Source organism: Gopherus evgoodei, chromosome 10 (genome assembly GCF_007399415.2).
Source record: "Gopherus evgoodei ecotype Sinaloan lineage chromosome 10, rGopEvg1_v1.p, whole genome shotgun sequence".
NCBI classification, from domain to species: Eukaryota; Metazoa; Chordata; order Testudines; family Testudinidae; genus Gopherus; species Gopherus evgoodei.
The window spans coordinates 76,094,750-76,110,606 of NC_044331.1; the positions used below are offsets into that span (position 1 = coordinate 76,094,750).

Consider the following 15,857-nt stretch of genomic DNA (forward strand, 5'->3'; position numbering starts at 1 on the left):
ATAAAAGAAAAAAGGAAGTGTCCATCCTTCAGACTGAGTACTCCCATCAATTACAATATCTAAAAAGACAGACATGGGGTTAGTGCTGTAATGATTAGTAATATGGAATGCATGCTTTAAGAAAATAAATCTATTCTCTTGGTTTTGGTTCTGGGTTATTTTTAGGCACAGAATATTCAGTTTGGGAAAAGCTATTTCATCCTTACAGCTCAAATTAATATGAGGCATGATTAGGGTGATTATTCCAGACTCCCATGTCTCACACCATTGATCGAAAAAAAATATTCAAGCCCCACCTCTAGAAATATCTGTTGTCACAGATTGCTAGATCCTGGCCTTCTCTCAATTTCACCAAGGTCCCAGCTTTAAGTCAAAGGGATATTAAAAGAAGAAACATTTAACGTAGAAGGGATCTTCGGATGCAAGTGAGGTAACTTCGCCTCTGGCATCCAAACTTGAATGTATCCTTAACAGTACCAACCTCATTTACTGCTAGTGTGAGCATGAAACAATGCTGATCATTGTAGAAAAATATTAAATGCACTAAAAAATATACCCAAGTAAAAGTAATGTTAAGATTTTGACTTAATCCTACAAAAGCCAGGAATTTCAGAGTAAAGGCTTCTCATTCCTCACCTCTCACTGCTATGTCCATTCTTATTGCAGTCCATATATTGTATCTATGATCATATACTGTTCTCAGACTCTAGCAATACTTGGGCAGACTAGTTAGCTTCCTCGCAATTGTATGAAATCCTTTATCAGGCCTTTAAAATCCAGGCCATTGGGATCCAGGTGGCATCAATTCCTGGAAATACAGGAATTTTGTAATAATTGCCTTTCGTAATTTAGCACTTTCATAGGAGGATGCAGCAAATTCATGATGAAAGAAGCTACTTGGGATTTAGCCATTGGATTTAGGGAAGATGGTGTCACACAACTTAGGTTCTCTAGAGACAATGCACATTGTTTTATCTTGAATGTGGAAGTTGTTGGGCTTTTTATGGCAAGATGAGTTATGCGATCTAAAAACATCATTTTTCCCCTCACAGAGAAATGACAGGGTTTTCTAGGGGCACAGCCAAGAAAGTTTTAATAGCTTTTCTGAGTAATAGTTTTGGTTTGACTAAAACAAATGGCAGCCTCTCCACACAATACTTTTTGAAACCATAATATCCGAGAAGAAGATGGTATATTAAATGAAGCCAATTCTAATCCTTGCTATTCTGTTTACTGAAGTATTTGTAGAATCAGCCTTTCCCTAAAATACAGCCTGTTTTATTTTTTAAATAAGATGCTTCTTGTGTACATATTGCACAGGAAACCAAATACAATCTTTTTGTATGTCCACCTAATTGGATTTGTTTCTTTTAGAATACATTTGAGGATGGTGTAAATGACATGGACATAGACACGGATGTGCACATTAGCACTGTCTAGGATCACATGTAGTGCATATAGCAATTAATGTGCAAAGAAAGACAACAGGTTGTTCCAGTGGAACCCAAAATCGGCTAGGTACTTTCTAAATTTATAGGAAGACACAATACCTGTTCCAGAGAGATTACAGTTTAAAAAAGTGCAAGTAAGTCCCGAGCTGCATCATTCTTGCTACTTGAGTCCTGAGTTTATACTGAACAGAAGTGGTAATGGTGCAGAATTGTGTGGTACCTCTGTTATGTAAGCAAACAGGCTTTTTTATTTTTAACTGAATAACAATTTTTTAAAAATATTTCTTGTTTTTCTTCTAGACGCTTCCTCTTGATCTCGCCTGTAGGAGCACAACTACCACTGAAAATTAGGCCACTTATTTAAGTACCTAACTCTGGAAGAGTTTTGCCTCAGGCCATATATGCCAGTTGCTCACTAATTCCCCAGAAATGCCATGGGCTAAGGTTGTTGTTGCTAATCTAATTCATTTGTTTTGTTATTAAACAAAACAAAAAAGAACTTGTTACCATTTTCCCATGGAGTCCTCATTTCTTTTGAGAACTGCAAGGATAATCAGTCTGAATATAGCACTGCTGTGGTATGAGGATTTTCTAGATAATTAGTATACATTCCAGTGGCCAGTCAGGTTTCCTTTCCTCAGTTCCAACCTGGAATCTGGGTTATAATTAAGAGTTAATGTCATTGGAATAGAACATTGTCACAAGATAATCATCTCCTGCTGCTAGATAAATGTCAAGGCAAAGCAGGAGGTATTTCTGAAATAAAAAACATCTACTGCTATGGCATTATTAAACCAAATAAGTGATATAGCAGGAATTATTTTGTCAGACGAATGCAGATGCAGAATAGTTAGTTATTCATTGTTCCATTACTGACTTGCCTAATTTGGAGTAACTAAAAGAGCCAACTTACTGTATGCTTCAGTAAAGCAGACGGCAGGTGAGCTATACAAAAGTTTTGTTTTTATTTTGTAAAGAGAAATATTACTTTAATAACCAACGTGGTTTCTGACTGTCTGAAGCTTTTTCTTTTAGTTTCTAGCAGTGAATAATTGTTAGGTGTTCAACATTCTGAATGTTTAACACACAGGAAGAAATAATGTGACTTGAGTTGAGTTTCTGGTTGTCCTCTCTGTGCTGTTTGTTATGAAGACAGTGGTGAATCCCTATTCAGAAGAGAATGAGGCCTGTCTAACCCAATATAATGTTTTCCTATTGACACTGCATCTGAAAGTCTGCACTCTGATAGCCCAGATGTTATCTGCAGCAGTCCATACCAAAAGCAAAAAGGGAAACAAAATGAGCCATGCCCTCCAGAGTAGTTATATTGGCTAATTGCACTAATAGATACAGTGGATTTTACAAAGGCTTTTGTGGACCAGAATTCAGGGCACATCACTGAATAAATCAATGGCAATACATTAATAGACTACTGCTCAATTCTTTATTCACTCAATGAAAATACTTGATAATGACATTTTCTTCAGTATATCATTTCAAAACAATAGTCGTTTCACCACAATGGTAATGGCTTTGATAAATTATACATGAATGGGATGCTTGAAGTTAGACTATAGATCTGATTTGGGGATGTCAGTATTCATGGACAGGATGGTTCTATTTGTACTGTATGTTGGTACTAGAGCATGAAAATTTGAGTAAGAGGTTTGCAATTTAAGACCCTCAACAATATACAGTAGTAATTCCAAAAATGACAATGCCAGAGCTACTTTTCAAAGATTTTTATCTTTTTTTTACATTGATATCTTTGTGTATCTACTGTGAGATTAATTGTGCTTAATTTATCTTCTCAGTATACGTGAAAGTAAAGCTGGAGTAGACAAACTCTGTTGTGATCTGAAATCTGAAACAGTTAAAGTTTGCTTTGAACTTTCTTAGCACTTTTCATCCAAGGATCGCAAAGCACTTTACTATTACTAATATTAATAATTATAATAATACTTTGTTCTTATATAGAGATTTTTAGGAGTGCGTCTCAAAGCACTTTACAAAAAAAAGGTACATATCATCATCCCAATTATCCTTATGTTACAAGTGGGGAGATGGAGATACAGAGTGGAGAAATGACTTGCCCGAGGCCATCCAATGACCATCAGTGGCAGAACCAAGATTAGAACTCAGACTTCCTGATTTCCAGTCCCATTCTCTTACCACTAACTAAAACTGACTCCTAAATACAAGGATCTTTATTTTCTAGAGTATCTACTAGCTTGTCCTAAAAATGTAGAGGACCAAGGCAGTGTGAGTGGTGAGAGGGGAGAGCACATACCAGCATTGGTCAGATGAAAGCTCATGGCAAGGATTAGGAAATGGAAATAGAGACAAAACTTAAAGACAAGTTCTACTAACATTGAAATTATTTTTAGTGAAAGATGAACAGGTGCTATCTTAGATCACATGAATTTTGTTCTTTCTTTTCCTCTCCCAACCGGTAGTGGGGTGATCACCCTGCTCCAGCCCTGAAGGGGTTAAAGCAGCCCTGGAGACTGCCGCAGCTGGGCAAAGGTAGGTTGATGGAGAAAGCAGCCGCAGCTGTGGCCAGCTTAATCAGGGCCCCAGCTAGCCCTTATAAGATGGCAGTGGGCCTGAAGCTAAGATTCTCTCTCTAGCTTTTTGAGAGAAAAGGACCAGGCTGCCTGGGAAGCTGAGCAGGGTACCTGAGGTGAAGTAGTGCTGGGGAAGGGCAGAGAGAGCTGGGGAGCTCCAGCCAAGAAAAGCCCCAGGCTGCAGGCCTTGCTTAAAGGGCCAAAAAGGTACTGGGGTGCAGGGGGGTGGCCCAGAGACAGGCAAAGGCAGCAGGTCCTAACCATCCTTGCCAATGATGAGTGGTTTACAGACTGCAGTCTGCCCAAGTGAGTGGGGGCTAGATGGAGACTGAGACTGGCAGTAGCCACTGAGGCAAAGTGGGGATAGAGGGTTGGGGGTTCCCCTGTGTGGGGAGACCTAGATTGTAGGTTATTGCCAGGGGCAGAACCCTGATGTAGAGGGGCACAAAGAAAAATATAAAAAGCTCAGGGAGGCCCCTTTCAAAATACCTTTTGTTATGCCAGCTCTAACCATACTAAACTTTTCCACAGTGCATCAAGAGTTCTTATGGGCATGGTCAACTTTGTGTGTTAATGTCACAGGACCAAATTCCACATTCACTTTCACCTGAACAACTTCATTAATGACCAATTCAAGGAGTAACTGAAGGAAGAATATGGTCACATACTTGACTGCAGGTCTAAAATATTTTATTGTTGGCATTCAGAGGATCCTTGGCCATGTTACAGTCCCTAGTGTCTGCTAGAGCATCAAACAAGAGCACATCACAGACAATGCTAAAGAGAAAAAGTGGAATAGATTTTGCCTTATCTTCCTTAAGATAGCACAAGAAGCAGACAAATCTTAATAACAATCACCTAGCTTTTAGGCTGAGAACAACTATTTTTTTTGTTAATACAGAATCAACCTATTTTAGGTGATTTGTCTGGCAAAGAGAATGTTTATTAAAATCAGCATGTTTTCAGCAGATATTAGCAGCAGTTTATTTTTAATGTATTTTGCATTTTTTTCCAACACTGGATTATTTTGATTAGTTCCCAACAAATGTAGGAGAAACAAATATTACTAGTTCGCCGTGGCACTCAATTTATCTGAAAATGCAGCTAGTGCATAATGAGGCTTTTTTTGGCAGGATCTAAGCAATAAATTGGAATTATATGGAAGATAACATAAAACTGAAGAATAAAATGTTGGAAATTAGGTAATGGGAAAAGAAAGGAGTCAATGCTCAGAGAATTTATGGGTGCAATTCCCAGTAAGGTTAACAGGAACTGTTCACATAAATCTCCTTAACTTAACGATGCCAAGAGGACACCCCAAACAAATTACAGTTGTGAATAAACAACAGGATAGGTACAGAATGTGATGCAGTGTAGGGGAGTATGTTTTCGCTTTGACTTGTAGGGATTTACATGCAGGGTTTCGTGATTATAAAAAATGGTCAGTGAATATAGCACATGCTGGAGCAAGAAACTGATAACCATGGTTTGAGCCATGCATCTTGCAGATAGACATTCTTCCCATACACAGCTCTGCCAATGTCCCTGATTCCTAGCCTGCTGAATCCCTGTTATTCCACTTGTAGGCCATTCTTAAATAGAGAATGTCCATTTTGTCAAATTATCACATGGTTTACTGAATACCCCTTTCACAGGCTTCTTTCTGTTGCACCATAACCCCATATCCATTCCATGGTCACCTGTTAGATGTGGTCAGAAGCCTGTAATGGATAAGCGGGGTTACATCACAGTGGTCCAGCCTGTCACCAATTTAAGAGAGGGGGTTATTTTCATGGGTGGGGCTGCAATCTAATACTTCCCTTTGTACCAGCTAAAGAAGAACAAATTGATCCTCCTGTAGTGAATATGCTTCGCCACTGTGCCTCAAGAGGTGCCTTGAGCAAAGTTCCTGATGAGTATAGTTGTAATGTTTATATACAGGCCAAACATGATAGCAGAAACACCAAAATAAAAAGTGAGAAATGCTGTACTGAAAAATAACTAAAAGGCTTGTGTGAGATAGGCAGGATGCTTCAGGAAGAGGCAACGTGGGTGGAGGCATGTGATGTCATGTGGCCCTCCAGATTTGCTACTTAGTACTGAGCATGCTCAGTAAGACTGGTAAAGCTGGCTGCCCTCACTCTGCCCCCTCCCTATTGGCAGGCATGGGTTGTCTCTGGCTAGAGTTGCCAGGTGTCCAGTTCTGGTCAAAAAGGGACCCTGCCGGCTCCAGTCAGCACCACCAACCAGGCCATTAAAAGTCCAGTTGGGGTGCTGCATGGCTAAGGCAGGCTAGTCCCTACCTCTCCTGCCACTACCTGGAACCAGCCAGCAGCAAGTCCGGCTCCTAGGCAGGGGGAACATTGGGCTCCATGTGCTGCCCTCGCCCTGAGCACCAGCTCTGCATTCCGTTAATGTGAGCTTCAGGCAAGAGCAGCACACAGAGCCTCCTGGCTCTTCCGCCTAGGAGCCGGACCTGCTGGTGGCCGCTTCTGGGGCACAACATGGAACCATTAGAGGCAGGGAGCCTGCCTTAGCCCTCCTGCGCCACTGACTGGGAGCCGCCCAAGGTAAGCACATGCCCCAACCCTGAGCCCCCTAATGCCCCCCAACGCAGAGCCCCCTCATCCCCAGCCCCACCCCAGAGCCCTTACCCCTTGCCTCAACCTGCAGCCCCCTTCCACATTCCAAATCCCTCAACCCCCCACCTGGAGCCCCCTCCTGCACCCCAAGCCCCTCATCCCGAGCCTTAGCCCAGAGCCTGCACCCTGAGCTGGAACCTGCACCCCAACTCCCTGCCCCAGCCTGGAGTCTCCTCCTGCACCCTGAACCCCTCATTTCTGGCCCCACACTGTAGCCCTCACCCCCATTTAGAGCCCTCACCCCTTTCCACCCCCTCACTCACTGTCACTGGGCTGAAGCAGGGGGAATGAGCCACCGAGGGAGGTAGAATGTAGTGAATTAGAGATGGGGTCTCAGGGAAGGGATGGGAAAGGAGGCGGGGCCTCAGGGAAGAGGCGTGGCTAGAGTGTTCGGGTTTTGTGCAAATAGAAAGTTGGCAAACCTATCTCTGGTTTCAGGTATGTCTATACAGCCCATAACAGCAAGCCTCCTAGCCCAAGTCAACACTCAGGCTAGTGGAACTCATACTAGTGCTTCAAAATAAACGTCTAGACAGTGCTTTGAAGTTGTGGCTCAGGCCTGAGCTCATGCTTAAGCTCACTTCCTCCCTAGGCTTCAGAGCCTTAGCTCCCGCCTGAACTGTAACTTTAAAGTGTGGTCTGTGCAGCTATTTTTGGAGCACTAGCATAAGCCTCACTGGCCTGAGTCTATTGACTTAGGCTGAGAGGTTTTGCCCCAGAGCTGTGTGGAAATACCCCTAATGCCTGATTCTCCTATTGTTTACACCAGTCTAACTCAGTAGGTTTCAATGCAGTACAATTCTCATTCAACAGAGAATGCCTTTTAACTAGCAACCGGCTCTTTGCATGTCTGTCGATTGCAGAGAAGTATTGAAATAACTAGAGCCTCCTGGTTCCTAGCTCTACAGATGAGAACCAACACCTGGATGTGAATCCGCTATTTGCTCAGGAGTAAGTATAGCGCACCTGTATAATAATCTTTTGGGTCACTACACTCAGGAAGTGTGCTGGACCAGCTGGAGTTTTCATATAACTGTTTCTTCCAACCCTTCATAGACCAAATTGAATTAAAATAAGCAGGCCCACCAACAGAAATTCCAGGGCCAGGGCCATCCCTAGGGGAAGCGGGGCCTGGGGCAGAAGTGATGAATCTGTCACTTCTGGGACTATTGCGCTGACCAATCGCGCCAGCGCATGGAGTCCGGAGCAGTATAACACACCTAGGAGCCCTGCGGCCCATCCGGGCGATTTAAAAGGACGAGGAGTCCCCGGACTGTTTTAAAACACATGGACCCCTGGACAACTGCCTCCCTCTCCCTCCGCCCGCCCCAGTCATCAGCTTAGAGGAAAGCTCACACCCTCTAAACGAAAATGGTAGGATATTTCTCTGGCTTGTGTATGTGTACGCATGTGTACAGGGAGCAGAAGTGATTAATCCAAGAAGACCCAAAGGCTTTGTGCTGTTCTGTTCACTACAATACAGATACCTTGGATGGTGGGTGTTAGCTTCTGCCACTTCATATAAGTCCTTTCTTTTCCCTAAGCCTCCATCTTCCTCAGGTTTATTTTAAGCTAATTTCCTCCATCCAGGTTCCAAGTTTCCTCTTAAAAATAAAGGGGGGGAGGGGCAAAGCAACAGCATCGACTGTGCTGAGTAAGAAAGAGTTGTGTAGACCTGGGTGTCACCAACATATTGATGGCACTGTAGTCTGTGACACTTCAAAATCTTTGCTAGTGATAGTACAGTGTTTAAAGGCTGAATGCAAGGTTTCCAGTCTCACGAGAAGTAATGGAATACAGCACTTAAAATTATAATAGATCTGTTTTTCTTTGTGTTTGGAGAAGGTTGGTTAGTGTTGTTTAAGATGCTAGGAAGAGGGTACAGAGAGTGAACACCAGAGCAGGGGAAAAGCCACAGGGTGAGAGACAAAGTGATGAGGACTTTAGGAAGCATGTGGGCTAAATAAACCACAGGTCAGAAGTAGAACTGAAGAGCAAAGAACTTTGCTGAATAAAAATCAAGGCAAGACAGAGGTAGAAAAAGACACAGAACTGTGGAAAATATCTGGCTGAAAGGCCTGCACAGATGAGATGAGCTAGATTACAAACCCACAAAGATGTCTGATCATCTATCACCTTCCTTCATCATTCTGGCCAGCAACCCAGGGGAGGATAATTTCCTTCTAGATAATATGGTGATTTGTGCCCTAGATAGATTTTTGGTCAAATTTTTAGAGCTAGGTCACTTTACATGTGAGTGTATATTGTACTTCCCACTGCAGAATGCACAAAAAATCTGTGGCTATTAAACCAAGGTGGTTTCTAAACAAAAATATACAGTATATGTATTTGGACACTTGGGAGAAACAAAATGTTTGGGAATTCTCAAATCAGAAAAGCAAGAAATGAGCCCAAGTCATTGTGTGACAAAACCTACAGATGTCCAGAATCCCAGTTTCAGTGAAATCTCAACGCCGTCATTGGTGAAGATCCTGCTTACAAATTCTTACATTTAAGCCTTGCTATGAACATTCATAGATTAAACTAGACAGCTCCTTTTCTAGTTTCACTTAATCTTTGCTGTGTTTGCTCCTGGGGCCATCAACAGTACATTTTCTAAGATTTAGAGAATGAGTAAAAAATTACAGAACATGAAGCACCACAGAAATAGTCTTTTAAGGTGTTGGTTTTATGAAAAGGAAGAGAGGAGAGATTGAACTTTGGTTCATTATAATTGAAAGCACAGTGTTCTTCAACCTATAAGCTGTTGAATGCCTTTTTCACCAAGAAGTCAAAAATGGTGGGTTTTTGGCAAAGTTCTTGTTGAAACATTTAAAACATTTTAATATTTCTTATCCTAATTAGGTTTTTCTGTATGTGGCAGCTAAAAAAGGGGGGTATAGTGAATTACATTAAAGGCTACCAGATTTATTTGGCATAAACTTTTGTGAGTAAAAAACCCTTTTCATCAGATGCATGGAGTGAAAATTACAGACATCTGAAGAAGTGGGTATTTTACCCACAAAAGCGTATACCCATATTAATCTGTTAGTTTTTAAGGTGCTACCAGACTCCTCATTGTTTTTGTGGATACAGACTAACATGGCTACCCCTCTGATACATAGTGAATTACATTGATGTTAAATGCTGCAGCTAAATGCTCTTTTTTGCAATGATATTTGTCAGCTGTTTAACAGTTCATAGCCAACTTCAGGGGAGTCTAGGGGATGAATTGAAAAAGGATTATATATCCAATAGAACTTATAGGAAGAATTTTAAGTGCATAGAATATAGTTACTGTAACTAGACTGTGGCCAGGATACCAGAGTTAATGTACTCCTGTAAAATGTACAGTGGGATTTAAGTCAGGAGATCTCAGTTTTATATCCCACCTCAAAAATGGGATCTTCTTTACCCTGAAAGTCACTAACACCATTATGGGGCATTAGTTCAGTACAGACTCAGAGGGAAGAGTGCCAAGAATTTCTGACAGACATAATTTTATATTAGCATCAAAAGTCTTTAAAATCATTAATTTATTTATAATTGAAAATTTGGGATTCTGCTTTTTATGACTTGTACTGATATGTGTAGGGTGTGATCAAGCCACATTGAAACATTAAAAGTTTAATGTTTTTCTTGTTAAAATTAAAATAAATTAAGAAAATGGTTAGGATATCTAGGAGTATTTATCTAGCAAAAAAAGTGAAACACTGAATTAATTCTCTTGCACTTTCTTTAACTTGAAACACGCAAAACTAGTAAGCTCAAAAGGCGACCTGTCCACTGTGTTTTGGGCTGAAGATATACATGTGCGGTGTGGCTTGGTGTGAATGAATTCTTTCCTCTAACCCAATGACGTTATTCAAAGTTGTTCCTGCTGTTAGATACTACTGAGCATAAAAATGGGTAAGAATCTACCTCTTCAAAACATTTCAGGGAAGAGTAATCAGTTTCAGAATACTAGCACCTCTGGGGACACCAGGGGACAGTCACAGGAAAAGTGCCACATACAACCCCATGATTGCAGAGAGAAACTGTTGTTGTTTACATATGTGGAGGACCAAGGGGAGTTCAGCTTTGCAACCTCTATTCTGAGAAATGCTACGTGAACATTAAGAGATAATGATTGTTTTGAGGGAGGTCAAATTTTTTTTTTGCCAACTTTAATAGTCTTTTTAACTCAACTTATATCTAAAAAATGCAGGAGTGTAATAAGAGACTATAACATTGCATATCATATGTGCTACTCACTTCTAAGAGATGTTACTATCCAGGACAGTGAATGCCCTAAATACACTGTAGCAATTGCATTAGTTGTGGACATTTTCATGCTCAGTAGTTGAATTGATGCTGTTCCTTATATCCTGGGATCTAACTTTACTTTTTTCTTTTGCCCTTATGTCTTATTTATTGATGGGAGACTGGTACCGCTAGAAGGGTCTGTGATACATGTGGTGTACATATGTTATACGGAAAGCATAAATTTACAAATAAATAAGGGCTAGGTGCACACGAATGAATAAAATGCATTCACAGACAGTGTTAATTTTTCTTGAAAACAGTAATGGAAGAACTATTTCTTTCTTTGCTGTAATGGAATGACAAACTATATGAATGGTTCTTTGGCACTGTGCTGCATCAGCAAACGGTCTTCATTTGATTTTCTGTGTAGTGTGCAGTGCTTTGTGTCTCTGTTCAGCAGCCCATGTGCAGAGTCACAGGGTGTCATAAACAGATAGCTAAAGGTTAATGTTCTTTTACCTGTAAAGGGTTAACACAGGGAACCAAACGCCTGACCAAAGGACCAATCAGGAAACAAGACTTTTTCAAATCTGGGTGGAGGGAAGTTTTGGGTGTGAGTCCTTTGTTCTTGGTCTGTTCCTTTTCTCGTCTCTGAGAGTGATTTTTCTATCTCCAGGCTTTCTAATCTTCTGTTTCCAAGTTGTAAGTACAAGGATAGTAAGACAATAGGTTTATATTGTTTTCTTTTGTATTTACATGTGTGTAGTTGCTGGAATGTTTTAAATTGTATTCTTTTTGGATAAGGCTATTTATTCATTTTTTTCCTTTAAGCAATTGACCCTGTATATTGTCACCTTATTACAGAGACTATTTTTAATGTCCTTTTTCATTCTTTTTATATAAAGCTTTCTTTTTAAGACCTGTTGGAGTTTTTCTTTAGTGGGGACTCCAGGGAATTGAGTCTGCAGCTCACCAGGGGATTGGTGGGAGGAAGAAGTCAGGGGGAAAAATCTCTTTTTGTGTTAGATTTACTAAGCCTGACTTTGCATACCCTCTGGGTGAGGGGGGAGAGAGATTAGCTCTCTCGGTATTTGTGTTTCAAGGACTTGAAACAGGAAGGGTGGAATCCCTTTGTTTAGATTCACGGAGCTTACTTCTGTATCTCTCTCCAGGAACCCAGGGAGGGAACACCTGGAGGGGAGGAGGGGGAAGGGAAATGGTTTATTCCCCTTTGTTGTGAGACTCAAGGAATCTGAGTCTTTGGGTCCCCCAGGGACGGTTTTGAGGAGACCACAGTGAGCTAGGCACTGTATAATTCCTGGCTGGTGGCAGCAATTACCAAGTCCAAGCTGATAACTAAGCTTGGAGGTTTTCATGCTAACACCCATATTTTGGACGCTAAGGTCCAGATCTGGGAAGAAATGTTATGACACAGGGTTATTTTTTTCTTTTTTTTTTTTTTTTAAGACAAACACCAGAATAGACTCTCTTGCTATGCTGTTGCCTTACCCTAGGACAATAGTCTATTCATGGCTGTCTCTTATAAAAAATGTTGTTCAAGCAGAATTAGATGCACCCAAATTGCTGTGTGCCTACAAAGGCATTCTGTATTTACCAGTGAATTTGACTGTGCTAGTAATATATCTGCATGTTATAAAAGCCAGACAGGGTCATTAAAATACAAAGTTATGGAAATAAATGTCTGATTCATGATTTTTTACATAACATAAATGTGTGTATGCCATGTACTGTGTGTACCATGTCACCTTGATCATGTATCACTTTTGATGCCTTGTTCTTCATCATTTTTGCATCCAGTCTGAAATAGCTCTCCTGGTTTTCAGAACTCTCCACAGAGTTGCTCTACTACATCTTTCGGATCTCTTATTCATTTCTCCTCCCAGTTTTTCTGTCTGTGCAACCAGTCATAGAGAAGAGAGTGGAGGGAAAATGCTCAGGAATTTTTCAGAAACCTATGTGCATTAAAAAGCCACTGTTACCCATAGAATTTAGTGGCACCACAACTAGTAATAAAAAATCTTGACCTGGCTTTCTGACATCTCCTAGTGGGTGTCTAATGGTCAGCTGAAGCTCAATGTGGCTGAAACAGAGCTCTTAAACTTTACTCCCAAGCTCCTTTCTCCCCAACTCCTTTCTCGGTCACTTGAGGTTGCTTGGTGATAGTCTCTCAATCTCTATAACTATGGACAACACCAACATCCTGCCTGTCACTGAGGCCTGTAAACTGGGCATCATTTTTTACTTGGTCCTCATATCCAGGTTATGTCTAAATTTTGCAGAATTGGTCTGCATCACATCACATTTCCTATCCATCCACACAGCTAAAATTCTTGTCCAGGTTCTCATAAACTCATGTCTCAATTACTTCAATATCCCTCTCTCTGACCTTAACAAATTCAGTCTTGCCATACTCATATCCACCCATTCAGAATGCTGCTGCAAATGTTTTCCTAGCCCATTGCTTTGATCAAGTCACCCTTCTCTTTGCATCTCTCCACTGGCTTCTCCTTCTCTATAGCTTCAAACTGCTTGTCTTTACTTTCAAGGTCCTTCATGGGCTATCTCAACCCTACCTGTACTGTCATTTGCTGTCAAGATGTCTACTGTCCCCTCTAATTGGCCATGATGCCAGCCTCCATTGCCTGCTTGTTTAATTTTCTAACAAGTGCCTTAATGCTTTCTCTCATGCTGCCCCTCACATTTGGGAGGAGCTCTCTGTAAACATCCACAAACCTAACTCATCATCCTCCTTCAAAACCCTTCTTAAAATTCTCCTGTGCCATCATGCCTACCAAAATTTTGACAATGGTTAGGTTGCTGATATGCTAAGAGCACTGCCATCATGCTGACCAATATTGTGTCACTGTTTCCTTGTACTCCCCTGTCTGTCTATCCATCTGTTGGCTTTTGTCTTATACGTAAATGGGCAGAGGGACCCTCTTTTTGTTCCGCATTTGTACAGCAACTAGTGCACTGGGGTCCTGGCCCATGACAAGGGCTCCTAAAAAATAATTAATAATATTATCTTTGATCAGCTTTCCTCTGTGCCTAGTGTCATGTTTTTCCATATTGGTAGAGGGAGAAACTCCTAATTTATTTATTTATATTTTCATATTGATATCTTTGAGCAAGATAATAGTGGTGAACTAATAATATATGGGTCAAGTTTGCTGGAATATAATGCATCTGAAGATCTGGATATCAGTGGGGGCCTACTTCCTCACAGCTGAAATTTTCTTGGGGAGCCTTAAATATTAGCTTTCTAGAAAATGAAACAAAAATTTATATTCAATTAATTAAATAGTACTAGATTTTAGTACTGATCCAAAAATAATGTAATATCAGTGTAGTAAGCTATAGTGTTTTGGACCATTACTATAGAATAATACCTGAACTATTAACTACTCACAAACTGAGTTACTGACACCAAACGCAAATCTTTGCAAAGAAAAGGAGCGACAGGGGTCTAAAATGATTTGCTATGCCCCATCCATGATGAAGTAATTAGCCCTAATGTTTTGCTGTTTTGTTTTGTTCTTAAGGATGTGCCAAAGGGTTTACTAAAATATAAATATTAAAGTTAACATTTCAAGAAGAGAGTTAACATTCCCAAAAAATAAATAATTGGCTCTTGAGGGTATTGCAAATTGTACATGTTTAGTTCTGAGGCACAGGAAAGCACCTGTATTGAAAAGCTATTTTATTATTATTTATTAAACAATCCAAATTTTGATAAAACTGTCCTGTATCAGCAAAAAAATCTTAAAATATCAACATCTGATCATGTGAAAACTTTGTATCACAACATAGCAACAATCTTGTCCAGAAGACAAAAGCGGTAACCACATTTTGCGTTTATCCATAGTTTTTCAGCAAATATCAAGTTAGTTTAAAAAAAAAAAAGGTGTAAAGCCATTGACTTCCAATTAAGCAAGTGATTGATTAGGCCTAGGGAGACAGATATAGAAGGGGGAGGGATGATGGCAGAAAGGGACAAGGGGAGATATGCAAAGATAAGGTCACAGACAAGGGAAACAGAGAACAGAGGTGGGGACATATAGATGTAATAAATGGTTCCATAGTTTAGGATGCACAGGTGAAACAGGGTGTCCTATGTATATGCAACTCTTTCTCCCTCCCTCTGAATCATAAGTCATTGAGTCACTCATTCTCCACAGATCTCACCTGTAAAGAGTTCTCATTATTTAGGGCTGTGATTTAGACTAAATCTCATCTACCGTTTCCTTCTCATGTTCATATATTCTTCCCTTCACCTCTGAATGTAGTTAGTATCCAAGAGAGCTCATCCGCAGTAGTTAATGCTTTGAATTTATCTTTCTCTTCTACTCCTATCACCTTGTTGTTTTGGCTTGCAGTGTATATACCTATTTCTGTAAAGGGTTTTTACTTTGATCTCTTTCTAAAATATTTTGATGCTTTATATGAAAGAGCCTACATAAAAATAACATGCATTGAATGGAGTGTGTTTATGGACACAAAAACTATGAAGTTGTGACAGAGAGTACCAATAGAAGTATGCCAATTTACGGGAATTTTCATGCTTCTACAACTCACATTTCTTAGGTCTAAAAACTGAAAGGTTTTCAATTGCTCCATAACAGCATCTAATTTCGTTGCTGTTTATAAAAAGGAAAATTAAAAAATAAATTCTGAAGCATAGAAGTTCAAAACCCTGCTGCTGTGAACACTCAGCAACCTTTTACAGCAATGCTGTAATTTCAGAATGATTTTTAGCTTGAGGACGAGCGATGTGCATTTGTAGCACCCAAATTGACACGATAGAGTGTAATGGCTCCAAAAGAGCTATTACAGTCTGTTGGGTAATTAAAAGCTAGATGGAATATTGACAAATGATCCTTGCAATCTGATTGGCTTTTTGAGGATTTAAATCATTTTTGACCATTTTATCA

General features: G+C 40.3%; 1 protein-coding gene across 1 annotated transcript in view; it reads left to right on the forward strand.

Annotated features, from left to right (window-relative positions):
• The window catches only part of SDK1 (sidekick cell adhesion molecule 1), a 657,393-nt gene that overhangs the window by 422,596 nt on the left and 218,940 nt on the right, over positions 1–15,857 (forward strand).